Below are 12,404 nucleotides of genomic sequence, written 5' to 3' on the forward strand. Positions count from 1 at the left end.
CAGTGGGTGCTCAGGGCTGTTCCAGGGCCCCATTGGGGCACCGCACCCTGGCAATTGCAGCAGGCACAGGGCACAGCAGCGCTCTCTGCCCGTTGCTGTGACACCGGGTGGGGGGGTTACGTGGGTAAGGGCAGGGAGTGGGGTGACGAGATGACCCCTCCCCCACCTTCTGCAATCCCCCCTTGGCCGTGAGCTGCCGTGAGCCCGGCTGCTTCACCATCCATGCAGGGTTTGGACTCTCAGCCTGTGGGGGCAGGGGGATCCCAGCAAGGCAGTTCAAGGAAGTGGGGGAGTCGGCCAAGCCCTCGCTGTTCCTAGGACAGACGCTGTCACTTCCCGCTTCCTCCTTATCCCCCAGAGACCCCCCTCCCTTGGGTTCTCCTGCTCCAGGCAGCGCTCGGAGTGGCATTAGGCCTACGGGGGGGCGCTTGAGTCCCCACACCTCCGAGCTCTGATAATGGCTCTACCACTGAGTGCCAGCTCCCCAGCCCTTCCATCCAGCCGGCTGCTGCCCACCAGCACCAACCCCGGGCTTGTGCATGGTCCCAGCTCCCTTCACATTCTGTCTGGTGGCCAGTCTCGGCCCCAGCTGCCTCGGCCCTCACGGGTGACTAGATACATCTGTGCACTCACCTGCCTGTGCATCCAATCCGGCTGCAGTCTGGCCCCGGGGCCTCGGCCCGGGCCTGTTTCACTTTTGACAGCTCTAGCCAGGTAGAATTTATAGCTGCTTCTTGGCAAAGTCCTGAGCCGCACCAACCCCAATGTGGTTTGCATTATTAATATTGACCGTGGTCTGATACCGCAGCACGAGTGTTGTTGATAATGGGCCGGGCACTCGCTATCCCGCAGGCAGGACAGGCTACTGCAGCGAGGCAGGCATGCCAAACGCTGGCACAGACACAAGGAAATAGCCGATGGCCAGGAGCAAATTTCATTTATCAAAGAAATCACCTGTGCCAACAATGCAGAGCCCCAGTCCGGGTCGAGCTCATCCCCCCTCAGCCTGTTCTCCCAAGAAAGAAGCAGCAAAATGCATTTGCATTATGAACAACAACCCTACATGGTTAAAAAAACAGCCACCCATGACTGGCTTGAAAATCATTTTATTTATTTTGTAATGAAATTTGGGTCCTGGTTTGTTTCCTTCTGGTTCCAGAGCCTGTTGGTTACACTCAAATCACAATTTCCGTTTTTTCTCCAGTCACAAGGGCTAGAAACTTTCTGATTTGTTTTTTCAATGAAAGCCAAGATTCTCAGTGACTCACATGACTCCAGGAGCTGGGGCTTTATGAAGACCATCATCAAATGACAAGCACTAGCTGCACTGCATTTGTGTCCAAATTGCTCCTGCCTTGTGCTCATCTCAAACAGGTTTCAAACCAGAGGGAGAGAGCCTCACATTGGTGCAACCATGCGCCCCACTTTCAGTGGGCCTGCTTCACTGCTAGGCTACGCCTTGGATCAGCACTTACTCCAGTGCAAAGCAAGGGTCTGATTTCCCCCCTTACTGCGGCAGAAGGGCCCAGATACCTCGGTGATGGGCACAGGACGGCTGGCTGGATAGACAGACATTTCAATGCAGGAGGCCTCTGTGCAAGTTTCGCATCATTTATTCATGGAACCAGAATCAGCAGAAGTTATGGTGAGCTCAGCAAACTGCCCAAGGGGCTGCCAGCTGTGAAGGGGAGAACGGAGCCCCCCCAGCTCATCCCAGCTGGCGCTGTGGTGGGGATCGTCCTGCCCTGGCCCCTTTCCCCCCATTTCAGAGCCGGCGTTTCTCCGCGCTGCCACCATCCGGCGTCAGTTACGGGGAGATGCCGACACTGGTGTGTCTGGGGGTGATAGCCGTGCCCATGGGGCTCTGGGCTCCCCATCCGGTTCCACAGGCTGGTCACAGGCTGGCCATGGAGGGATGTTTGCCCAGATCTGAGGGGACCTGCTTGCTCGCTGGCTAGTCTCTCTAGCCCGCCTGCAAGGATCTGAGTCCCAAGGCCCAGCTCTCCCCTGGCACGAGTGGGCACAGGGCAGCCACCTCTCCCTTTGCTCCCCGGGAGCCGCTGGAGGAGCTCAGGACAAACCACAGAAGCTGTGATCCAGGCAGAATCCGAGAGGTGTCGGCTCCGGGCCCTGGTGGTTCTGCAGCAGCCAGTACCATTGCTGGCACCGTGAGGGCGGGGTGCCCTCCATGCAGGCCCGGGCATGAGGGATGCCTCCACTCTTGCAGGGTAGATGCCAAGCTCAGGGCTTGGTGAGGGGGCGAGCAGCAGCTATTCTTTGCCTGCACTCTGGGCCCCCTCCAGCTCCCCGGGGGAGCCTGGCCTGCAGGGCTCAGGCCTTGGGCCTGACACTGGCTGGGGGAGAGATTCCTGGCCTGCTGCACGGAGAGCAGGGGACGGTGCATGCCAATGGCAGTCTCCACGAGGGGAGTGGGGCGCCTGCCACTCTGTCACCATGGCCACGGCATGCCCCCACCCCACCCAGAACGGGGGCTCTCCCTCGCACCCAGAGACGGGCTGCGGGGAGACAGGCTCCTGGGAGCAGGACAGGCTGGGAGACCCCCCTAGATCCAGCGGGGGCAGCCTCAGGAGGGGGGTTGTGGCTGTGTGGCATTGGGAACCAGACTGGGTGGTGCCCACCGCCACCCCCCAGTTCTTCGAGATTCTCTCTTGCTCTTGGCAGATGGGGACACTTGTAGCTCCCTCGGGCACGAGGCGGGTAGGTCAGCAGGGTGCATGGAACTAGCTGAGTGGGAACAGGTGATCCACAGGGACAGCTTTCCCCGCAACACCACTCCCTATATAAGGAGGAGCGGAAGCTATGCCAGTCTTTTAGCTCCCAGGGTAGGGAGCAGCTGTGTTGATCCCAGGGCAGGTAAGGGGCTGATTTCAGGGTGGGGGCTTGGTGTCTGGAACCTGGCATCTGGCTCCTAACAGGTTTGTCCTTGCACTCTGTAGGGAGCCTGCCTGGATGGAGAGGATCAGGGATCCGGGACCATCGCCAACTCCAGGTAGGTGCATCTGATCGGGGAACAGGGCTGAGGACGTGGCGGTCCCTAGAGAGAGGGACAGTGTCCTTTTCTGTGATGCCCCCTGCTGGCTGCACCCCCTGTCTGAGAGCTGGGCTGCTGGCCAGGGGCGTTTACCGCGTCACGGCGCATGCGGTAATGGCCTTTCCGGATGGGGCGCTGCGCCATGCAGCCCATCCAGAAGGGCCACACAGAAAAGGGCAGCCCTGGCGCAGTACAGGAGGTACGCGTTGGGGCGGGGGGAAGGAGGGAAGCTGAGGAGGGATGCCGGCTGCTGGGTCTGTCAAGGCCCCCCTGGCCCTGCTCTGCACGCCGTGCCTCGCGCCCGGCTGGCTGGGCATAGCGATCCCGCCGCAGCCTTTGCTTGTCTCTCAATTGGCATTCGTCACGGCTTCGCTGTAGCCAAGTTGGCTGCGGTTGATTGTTCACTTGTTAACTTGCTTAGTCGGTGACTTTTTATACTGTGGTGTTGGAAGGAATTCCCGGCCTGCCTCCCTGTGCCATGCGGGGGCGGGGGTCCCCGTGGCTGCTGAGTGATGGGTGGAGGGCTTAACCCTTCGTCGGCCAGCAGCCAAACCCAAGGGCTGGTGCTGCAGCAAATGCAGAGCTCAGGGGCCGTCTGCTCCCTGCCTTGGGGACGGAGCATCTCTCCCCAGCCCAAGGAGCCGCTGCTGTGTGTGGGGCCCTTATTCCTTCCCCACAAATCTGTAATGTGTTGTGGGGCAGGTGCACCCAGCCCTTCTCCTGGGCCCAGCTGGCCTGCCCTGCTCTGGCACGTCACAGCCTGCCCGCCCCTGTGGGGCTCCAGGACTCTGTCTCGGCCACCCCACACCCAGCTGCCCCCTGCCCTTGGCCATGGCCTGCTGGGGTGCCACCTAGTGGTGGAAAGTGGGATAGACTCATGTGGCTCAGCCTGGGGGTTCAGGAGAGAGGCCCTGGCGGGTGGACGAGGGGCTTCCCGTGCAGCCTCACAAACTTATGGACCAGGGGTTGTGCACCCATGATGCTGGGCAGGTGCCATCTAGGCTCAGGCTTCCTGCGCAGAACCCAAGTGGCCCGTTGCATGCCCAGTGCAGCGCTTGGTAGCCCCCAAAGATGAACCTGCCGGCTGTGCCAATGCCCAGATCCATCCCCCTCACCGTCCTGCCTAGCTTCCCCAGCCGCCACAGAGCCAGGCAAATGGCGCTGCTACGTGGGGCAGCCAGAGCTCTGCTGTCGGGGCAGTGGGGAGAGCCATTAACAGCCCCAGCGTCCCAGCAGGGCCTAAGGAATGTTGGGCTCACCTGCTCCAGTGTGTGGTACTGTCCTGAGTTCAGGGGAGCTGGCTCTGATGGTGCAGAGGGTTTAATTCCCCTGGGCTGGGGACTGGCCCCCACCTCCCATGGCCCCCATCTGTGTGCACACAGAGCAGGGATTCTGGCCGAGAGCCATGCCTGCCCGCTGGGAATGGGTACCATGGGAAGGGCTTGCATGGCAGGGCACCTCGGGCAGTGGGGAGGGTGGGGTTCATTGTGACTCTGCCGCGGTGCGCTGCGGTCACACTAGTGAGGTGTGTGACCCTCACAAAGCTCTCATAATGGTTTCCCCCACCCATCTGCCTGATCCGGGCGCTTCCTGGGCTGCATATTTGCCCAGGTGGGGAGGAAGTGAAGGGAATTATGGGGGTCCTGCTGAGTATGCCCCATTGCACCCCCGCCCTATGTACCCCTGAGCCGCCTGCAGAGCGTGCACCCCTGCCAGCAGGGGGGACGGGCATCTGCAGAGCGTCCTCTCCCGAGCTAGGAAGCTGGGGGCATTGTGCCCTTCCCAGCCTGTTACCCTTGTGAGTGACGCTGGCTCTGTCCTGCTAGGAGCTGGGGCTCTGTCTGGGCGAAGGATGTGCTGCCACCCATAGGCCCAGGTGCTGGCTGAGCCCTGGGTTACGGCTTGCCACCGTGAGTCTCCCTGGTCTGTGGCACTGAGGGGTGGGTGAAGGGCCCCTCGCAGGCTGCTAGGGGGTCTCTGTGCCATCTGCCTGTGGGACTGGCCCGTCTCCACCCGCCCCCATTGCTCCCCCTGGAGCCCCCTGCTGATTCCCCAGCTCTGGGAGCAGCGCCTGGGCCCCTGGCAATGCCCTGCCCTGCGGGGGGCTGGTGCCCTCACCTCACGAGCACGTGTTTAGTCCCGGGGCTCCCTGGCACTGCCAGCGCCCCCTGGAGGACAGCGGCTCCCTCGGACCAGCCTGCGGGGAGGGAAGGGTTAACTGCACCAGGGTGGCGAGAACAAAAGGGAGCCCCGCTGGCCAATGGGCGCGCAGAGCTGCGTTTTGACACTCTCTGGTTGGCTGCCGCGGGGCCAATGGCAGGCGGGCGCTGGCCGCCCGTCCTGCCCCACGTGGGGAAAGGAGCCGCGAGTCGGGTCTCCATTGGCTGGCAGGGGGCCCGTCCATCGCTCAGCCCTGCGCACGTCACCCCGCGTCAATGAGCCGCGTGCGCGCGCGGCCGGCGTGGGGGATGGAGGGACCCCGTGGGCGGGGCCTCGCGCTCCTCCCTCTCGGAGGCGGGGGCCGTCGCGCGGGGCCCGATGCCCCGGGGGTGGGCGCGGCGGGACCGGGAGGTCGGTCCCCTGCTGGGTCTGGGCGGGCTCCCCCTAGCGCTGCGGGCGCGGGATCCCCGCGCCCCCATGCACAGGTGGGGAAACTGAGGCAGAGAAGGGCCGCGGTTTACCCCAGGCCGGGGAGCTCGTGGCCCTGTGCTGGGGGTGGGTGCGAGGTCGGGATGAGGCGGGTTCCTCCCTTGGGAGTGTCCGGCTTCCCCAGCCTGGCAGGGGCATTCCCGGCTCAGCGCCTCCTGCTGGTGGGAACGGGGAGATACGGGCTGTTCTGCAGCGGGATCCGGGGAGCACAGGCCGGCCTCCCTTGGCCTCTCGGGTCATGTTGGACCCCTCGGCTGCTGGAGGCCGGGCTGCACTCACCTTTCCTCCTCCCTGGGCCTCCGAGGGAGCCCCGGACATGTGCCCCCGGTGCATGTGCCTGGGCTTGGTGCTGTATGTGGGGGGTGGCTGCAGCCTCGCTTGTGGGGTTCTGGGGGATACGCCCTGGTGCTCTGCCCAGGCCCGAGCCAGCCGCTCATGGGGTGTGCAGCCTCTGCCCTGGGCCCATCTCCCCGCTGCTCAGAGGCCTGCAACCAAACGTGCGTTAGAAACTCGTCCCTGCGCTGGTGTTCGGCTCCTCTGCCCCTGCACCTGGGGGTCTGCAGGCCCCGGCTTGCCTCAGCCCCTCAGCGCAGCACGGCGAAGCTGGCACTGCCAGGCCCTGGGGATGGCGTGCTGATTGCGGGTCTGTCTCTTGGGCTTTCCTTTCGCCCTCGGTCGGCTCCAAAGCCTGGTCCCCAGTCTGTACCCCCATCACTGGGGGGCCGTGCTTTCCCTGCCCCTCACCCTGGCCCGCCGGGACCCCCTCCCCAGCTCAACCCATGGGGCCCCCGCCCTGGCGGCTGCACTAAGAGCAGCTGTGGGGTAGCCCGCTGAGCAGGGGCTCCGGGGACGGGGGATCTGTGGGTTCCTGGTTCAGGAGTCCCCCCAGCGGGGCTCAGCCTGGTGAATTCCTCACCCCTCTGAGGCCTGGTGAGCTCTTCATCTGAGCGCAGCCACGAGGCTCTGGGAGGCTCTTTAATCTAAAATCCCCTGTAGCTTCTCGCTGCCTTCACTTTTGATCCTATAAGCGAAACAGCCTGGATCTGTTCTCCAGGCCCCACGAAGCTGCTGGCAGCTCCCCCCTCCCCTCCCCCCTGGTTGGAGGGGGGGCTTTGTAGGGGTCATTTCCCGCTCTTGCTGGCCCCTGACCCAGCTTCTCAGATGGCTCCGTGATCAGCCCCTAAAGGCCGTGATTCTCCTTGGTCTGCAAAGCTGGCCTTCCTCAGCGCAGGCTGGAGCAACCCCCGCCCCCCCCCCCACACACACACCTTGTGCCATTGGGTCATTATGGCTTTAACTCGAGGAAGGCGACACTGGGGGGCTGCGGGTCAGGACTGAGGGGCACTGGCAGAGCTGTGGGGAGTGGGGAGCCCGGGGCTGGGCTGGCAGGGGGCTGCGGGTCGGGGTTGAGGGGCACTGGCAGAGCTGGGGGAGGGGAGAGCCTGGGGCTGGGCTGGCAGGGGGCTGTGGGTCGGGATTGAGGGGCACTGGCAGAGCTGGGGGGAGCCCAGACTGGGCTGGCAGGGGGCTGCGGGTCAGGGTTGAGGGGCACCGGCAGAGCTGGGGGGAGGGGGGAGCCCGGGGCTGGGCTGGCAGGGGGCTGGGGGTCGGGATTGAGGGGCACTGGCAGAGCTGGGGGGAGGGGGGGAGCCCAGGGCTGGGCTAGCAGGGGGCTGCGGGTCGGGATTGAGGGGCACTGGCAGGCTTGTTGGAGTTAAACGCGCACAGCGATGCTGGACTAACCCCTTGCTCGGTGCCCCAGCCCGTTCTCTGCCGGTTGGGTCTCATCTGCCTGGATTCACCCAGCTCTGTGTCCCGCTGAAGGAGCAGGGGGAGACGAAGGGCTGAGGCTGGAGTTTGCTGTGGTTCCCCTCCCCTCCGTCCTCGAGTGGGTTCCTGGGGTGCCTGTGACCCCAGAGCCATGCCTGTGGGGGGGGGGGAAGGGGTCTGGGTATCCTGGGGAGGGGAGGAGTGAGGCTGGCATCCCAGTGCTGTCCCCAGAGCCATGCCTGTGGGGGGGGGGGAAGGGATCTGGGTATCCTGGGGAGGGGAGGAGTGAGGCTGGCATCCCAGTGCTGTCCCCAGAGCCATGCCTGTGGGGGGAGGGGGAAGGGGTCTGGGTATCCTGGGGAGGGGAGGAGTGAGGCTGGCATCCCAGTGCTGTCCCCAGAGCCACGCCTGCCCAGGCATGCTGGGGGGAAGGGGGCTGGCATCCCAGGACCAGCCCTTGGCCATAGCTTGCGGTGCCAATACTCCAGCATGTTTAAGGGCCACAGTGGGGAGCCCAGCCCTGGCCATTCCAGGGGAGCCCAGCCAGGCCCATGAGGGAGGGGTGGGGGAGCCAGGCTATTTTGTTGGCAGGTTCCGGGGCCGGTTCGGCATCCCTGCTCTGTGCCGGGGCGGCTTGGCTGAGCTCCATGGCGGGACATGCCATGCCGAGGGCTCTTCTCCTGCAGTGCTCAGCTCGGCTCGCTGAATGGGTGGGGAGCCCTCGGGCAGGCAGTGCAGGGGGGCAGTGGCCGTGTGTGTGGATGATCTGACACCCCTCAGCGTAGACCCCCCCATGGGGATGGACAGGGAGATGTTCAGGGCTGGCTCGTTCCTTTCCAGGTCCCAGCCGCCCACCCCGGGGAGCGAGACCCCAGGCCTTTCTCTCTCTGGTTTGCAGCAGCCTTCTCCAGCCCTCCCCAGAGCAGAGGGGCCCTGGCCGGTCTCTGCCTAAGCCCCTCTGTGGATAGGCGGGAGCTGGATCAGAGTCTCCCAGGGAAAGGGGTTTTGGGCCTCAGGCCTTATCCCAGCTCCAAGCTGTTGGCGGGGCTCTGTTTGCAGCACCCCCTGTCCCTGTGTGGGCACCCGGGGCATTGTGCACCAGAGCTTGCCCAGCGTGGAGCCCCATTAACAGGTGAGGGAATGGCAAAGGCTCCCTCTGCCCAGCCTGGCACAGCGGGTGCAGCCTAGTTCCCCCAGCAGCCCTGGCCTACCAATAGCTGCCGTTCTGCCAGCCAGCCCTGCTGGGACTGATTCAGTGTTACGGGGCACAAGTGAGAAATCCACTGGGGCTGAGGCAGGGTGGGGAGCTGCAGTGGGACCTGGCCAAGCCAGTCTCCCTGGGGATCCTGTGTGGAGAGCTCCCAGTGATGTAGCCCCTTGATCTTACCTGCCATCAGGAGCCTTCCCCAGCCACCGCCAAGTAGTCTGTGTGCAGACACCAGAGCCAGCGTCCGGCCTGTGCCCGTTTGTGTGAGCCGCTCAGTGACTGGGGGAAGCTAGGCCGGGACCCAGAGACATCTGCCCTCTGCTGATACAGGCAGGGTTGTCTGTGTCTGTCTCCAGTTGTAGCCTGTACCCCTACTGGGGGGGGGGGGCAGAGAGGGAGACACCCCCCCCCCCCAGGATACAGGCTCTCTGGGCTGTGCAGAGACTAGGAGCTGGACCATAGCATGGGGTCAGCCCAGCCGGTGGGGTGGGGAGCAACCGCTCTCATGGGCCTCATGAGAAAGTGGGAATTTTCTGTAATATTTTTAATCCTGTGTGCCTCAGTTTCCCCTGTGCTGTATTGTTACCCAGTGGGCCGTTTGTTCTGATGTAGCCTCAGACCTGAGATCAATGGAGCATCTGTGAAGACCTCAGCCAAGCCAGTCACCAGGATGTGGACACCTACCAGCTGATGCCCCGAGGGAGCTGGATTTCCCTGCGTCTGCTTAAGGGAGCTGAGCGAGGATCCCCCGCTTGAGCGCAAAGGACGGAGGGGACGAGACCTGGCTGCTGGAAGGAGTTGGGGTCCCACCTGGGGTCTAGCCAGGCCAAGTCAGAGCCAGAACATGGGTTCACGGCAGCTTAGTCGGGCTCTGGGCTGAACAGGAGGGTCTGGGCTTTCACTGTTCTCTGCCACCCTAGGGGTTTCCTGGGCGGTGCTGGGTGACTAATAAACTGCCAACGCCGTGTGTCGGGAGGGGCGTTAATCCTGCAGAGGGGCCAGGTCTCACGCGGGGCCTGCGCTCGCTGCAGGGAGCACACGGGGGACAGCAGGCCCCGAGGTGCAGTCTGAGTGAGACCCAGAGGGGCTCTGGCCCACGAAAAGGCTCCTCCTAGAGACTGTTCCGAAACTGGGTCCATCGCCCCGCACCGGTCCCTAAACAGCCCCGTCCTGCCGGGCCCTGGTGTCCGTGCTCACGTCAATGGGGAGTGATAGTGCAGGCCGGGGCGATGCCCCTCAATCCTGACCCGCAGCCCCCTGCTAGCCCAGCCCTTTGAGAGGTGGCTTGGCTAGGCCCGGTTGAGCTGCTGTTCCAGCTCCCGCCGTCCTGCTCTGCTGCTCCTTGGCAGCCCCAGTGTGGGAGGAGCAGCCCCTCAAACTGCTCACTGGGTCTTTCCTGTAGAGTCGCTCTGCGGCCGCTGCCTCCAGCCGACCCACCGGGGCTGTGCCTGGGAGGTGCCTGCAGGGACTGTCCAGCCAGTCAGCCTTTGCCCTGACTCCCCGGACCACGGCCGGCGGCCCTTCACCTTCGGCTCCTGCCCTGGTGCGGCCCTTCAGGGCCCTCTGCTTGTTGGCCTGGCTCGGGGGGCCTCTGGCAGGGTCTCCTGGGCAACTGGCTTGGGGTCACAGGGAGCTGCTACCCCAGCTGCTTGGGATCACAGCCCAGTGCTGCCCCTGCCTCAGGACCCTGTTCCCAGGAGTGTCCCCTACCCTGAGCTGGCTGCATGGGGCCTGCTCCCAGGTGAAGGGGAAGCCTGGCCTGGTCTCCAGCCAGAAGGGCCAGTGGGGCTCCCTTCTGAGCTGGCAGCAGGGGTGGGAGCCTGGGGCGATCCGTGGGTCTGAGTGGATGGTGCCCCCTTCCCGGGAGCTTCCCCAGCCTGGCCTAGAGAAAGGGGTGGGGAATATGGCGGCAGTCCCCAGGCCAGGAGCGGCCGCATGGGCATGCTGGGCTCTGCAGGGCATTGCTCACCTTGGTTCCAGATGGGGCATTACCTCTCGTGGGGCACCCTGTGGCCAGCCGAGGGTGGAAGCCAGGAATCCCGGCTCCCTGCCCCGTGCCTGCAGCAGGGCCTTTCCTGGAGTGACAGGGCTGCCCCCAACCTGGCCTCAGAGCTCCTTGGGGCAGGGACTTTCCCCTCTGCCTGGCAGCACCCTGCACTGGCTCACTGCACGGGTGGAACAAGATGCCCTCTGGGGGCCAGGCTGCCCAAGGGAGTTAGGGGCCTAAAGGCACAGACCGGCAGCAAGGGTGATTTTTTGAATGTGCCTGGCATTCTCTGTATCTTGGGGGTCTAATTCCCTTGGACAATCCAGCTGGGACTTTCAGGCTCTTTCTGTCTCCAGAATAACACAGCACTCTGCTCTCTCCATCCCACCTCTGTGTGCCCCACCCCGCTGCTAGGTTTCGCATCTCCCCACAATCCCCACCTGACCAGGAGGAAGGGTGGAAGCTGCAGGGAGCTAGTCCGGGCAGGGCCAGCCTGGGGCGGGGCAGGGGGTTGGGCCCATTGCCTTTGCCCCTGTGGGCTCGGCCCGGGAAGGGGCCTCTTGCCCTGGGGTTGCAGGACCTTTGATGGAGGTTGTGGGGAACTGGGGCAGCAGCTGGCACGTGACAAGAGGGTCTGGGTGCATGGATCTGCCGGCCCCAGAACAGGATTAATCCGGCCCTGCCATCCAGAGGGGACGGGGGGCAGAGAGATGTGAGCGGCTTGACCAGCCTGTGCTCGTGTGACGAACTGGGACTGTTCTTAATGAGGTCTTTGAATGCTGGGTGGGGATTGTGGGGAGATGCGAAGCCGGGGGGGGGGGGGCGCACAGGGGGTGGGACGGAGAGCAGAGTGCTGTTTTATTCTGGCTGGGACTGTCTGCACTGGGGGAGGGGAGACTGGCCTTGAGGGAAGATACCTGAGCATGTAACTGAAGAACCCAGGAGGGGGCTGGGGCCAGGTAACACCTCTGCCCGGGAAACTGGACAAAGGCTGGGGGAGGAGGAGGGGTGAGAGAGGCTGGAGGGAGTTGAGGTTGGTCAGGAGCTGGCTGGTAATGGAGGAGAGCCCAGACGGGGCTCTGACCCCCAATGGGGCTGGGGCGCTCTGGGACCCCAAGATGGACCTAAGTGAGGGGGTCCAGTTGTCTGTGCCTGCAAGACCTGTCTTGGACTGTGTTCCTATCATCTAATAAACCTTCTGCTTTACTGGCTGGCTGAGAGTCATGGTGAATCGCAGGAAGCCCGGGGTGCAGGGCCTTGTATCCCCCCACCCTCCGTGACAGCTCGTCATGGGCTGGTGGGTCGGCTCATGCCCAGCGGGTGAGGTGCCAGCTGCCTGGGGGCAGGAGGCTGCCCGTGTGGTGCTTAGCAGGGGGAGGAGTCTGGGAAGGCTTCTCCTGCGGCGTGTCTCCCCTCCCCACTCACCCGTCTCTGCTTCACCCTCGACCGGGCAAAGTGCCCATTTATGCTGGCAAGGCTGGGCGGGCACCTGGCCTGGTGACACTGTGTCCTGTGGTGCCCATTAGCTCCCTTGGGAGAATCTGTCCATCAGCCAAAATGCCTCCCCGGGGATCCTCAGACCACCAACCCTGGCATCCCTGTGTGCCCCCCTCCTGTGGCTGTGGGGCACTGGCCAGGGGTGCCTGCTGCTCTCTGGCCCGGTCCCCACCCACGCAGCTCCGTAGGAGGCGAGGCTGGTGCTTGGTGGATGAATAATTAACGTGCCCTCGTCCCCAATT

At 64.1% G+C, this 12,404-nt stretch overlaps 1 long non-coding RNA gene across 1 annotated transcript; it reads left to right on the plus strand.

Moving 5' to 3' along the window:
* Positions 1-2,781: 2,781 nt before the first annotated feature.
* LOC112059451 (uncharacterized) lies at positions 2,782-12,404 on the plus strand. Its single transcript, XR_010591932.1, has 3 exons — positions 2,782-2,874; positions 2,958-3,010; positions 9,291-12,404. It is a non-coding gene; the product is annotated as an uncharacterized LOC112059451 (long non-coding RNA).

This window comes from Chrysemys picta, chromosome 12, assembly GCF_011386835.1.
Source record: "Chrysemys picta bellii isolate R12L10 chromosome 12, ASM1138683v2, whole genome shotgun sequence".
NCBI lineage: Eukaryota > Metazoa > Chordata > Testudines > Emydidae > Chrysemys > Chrysemys picta.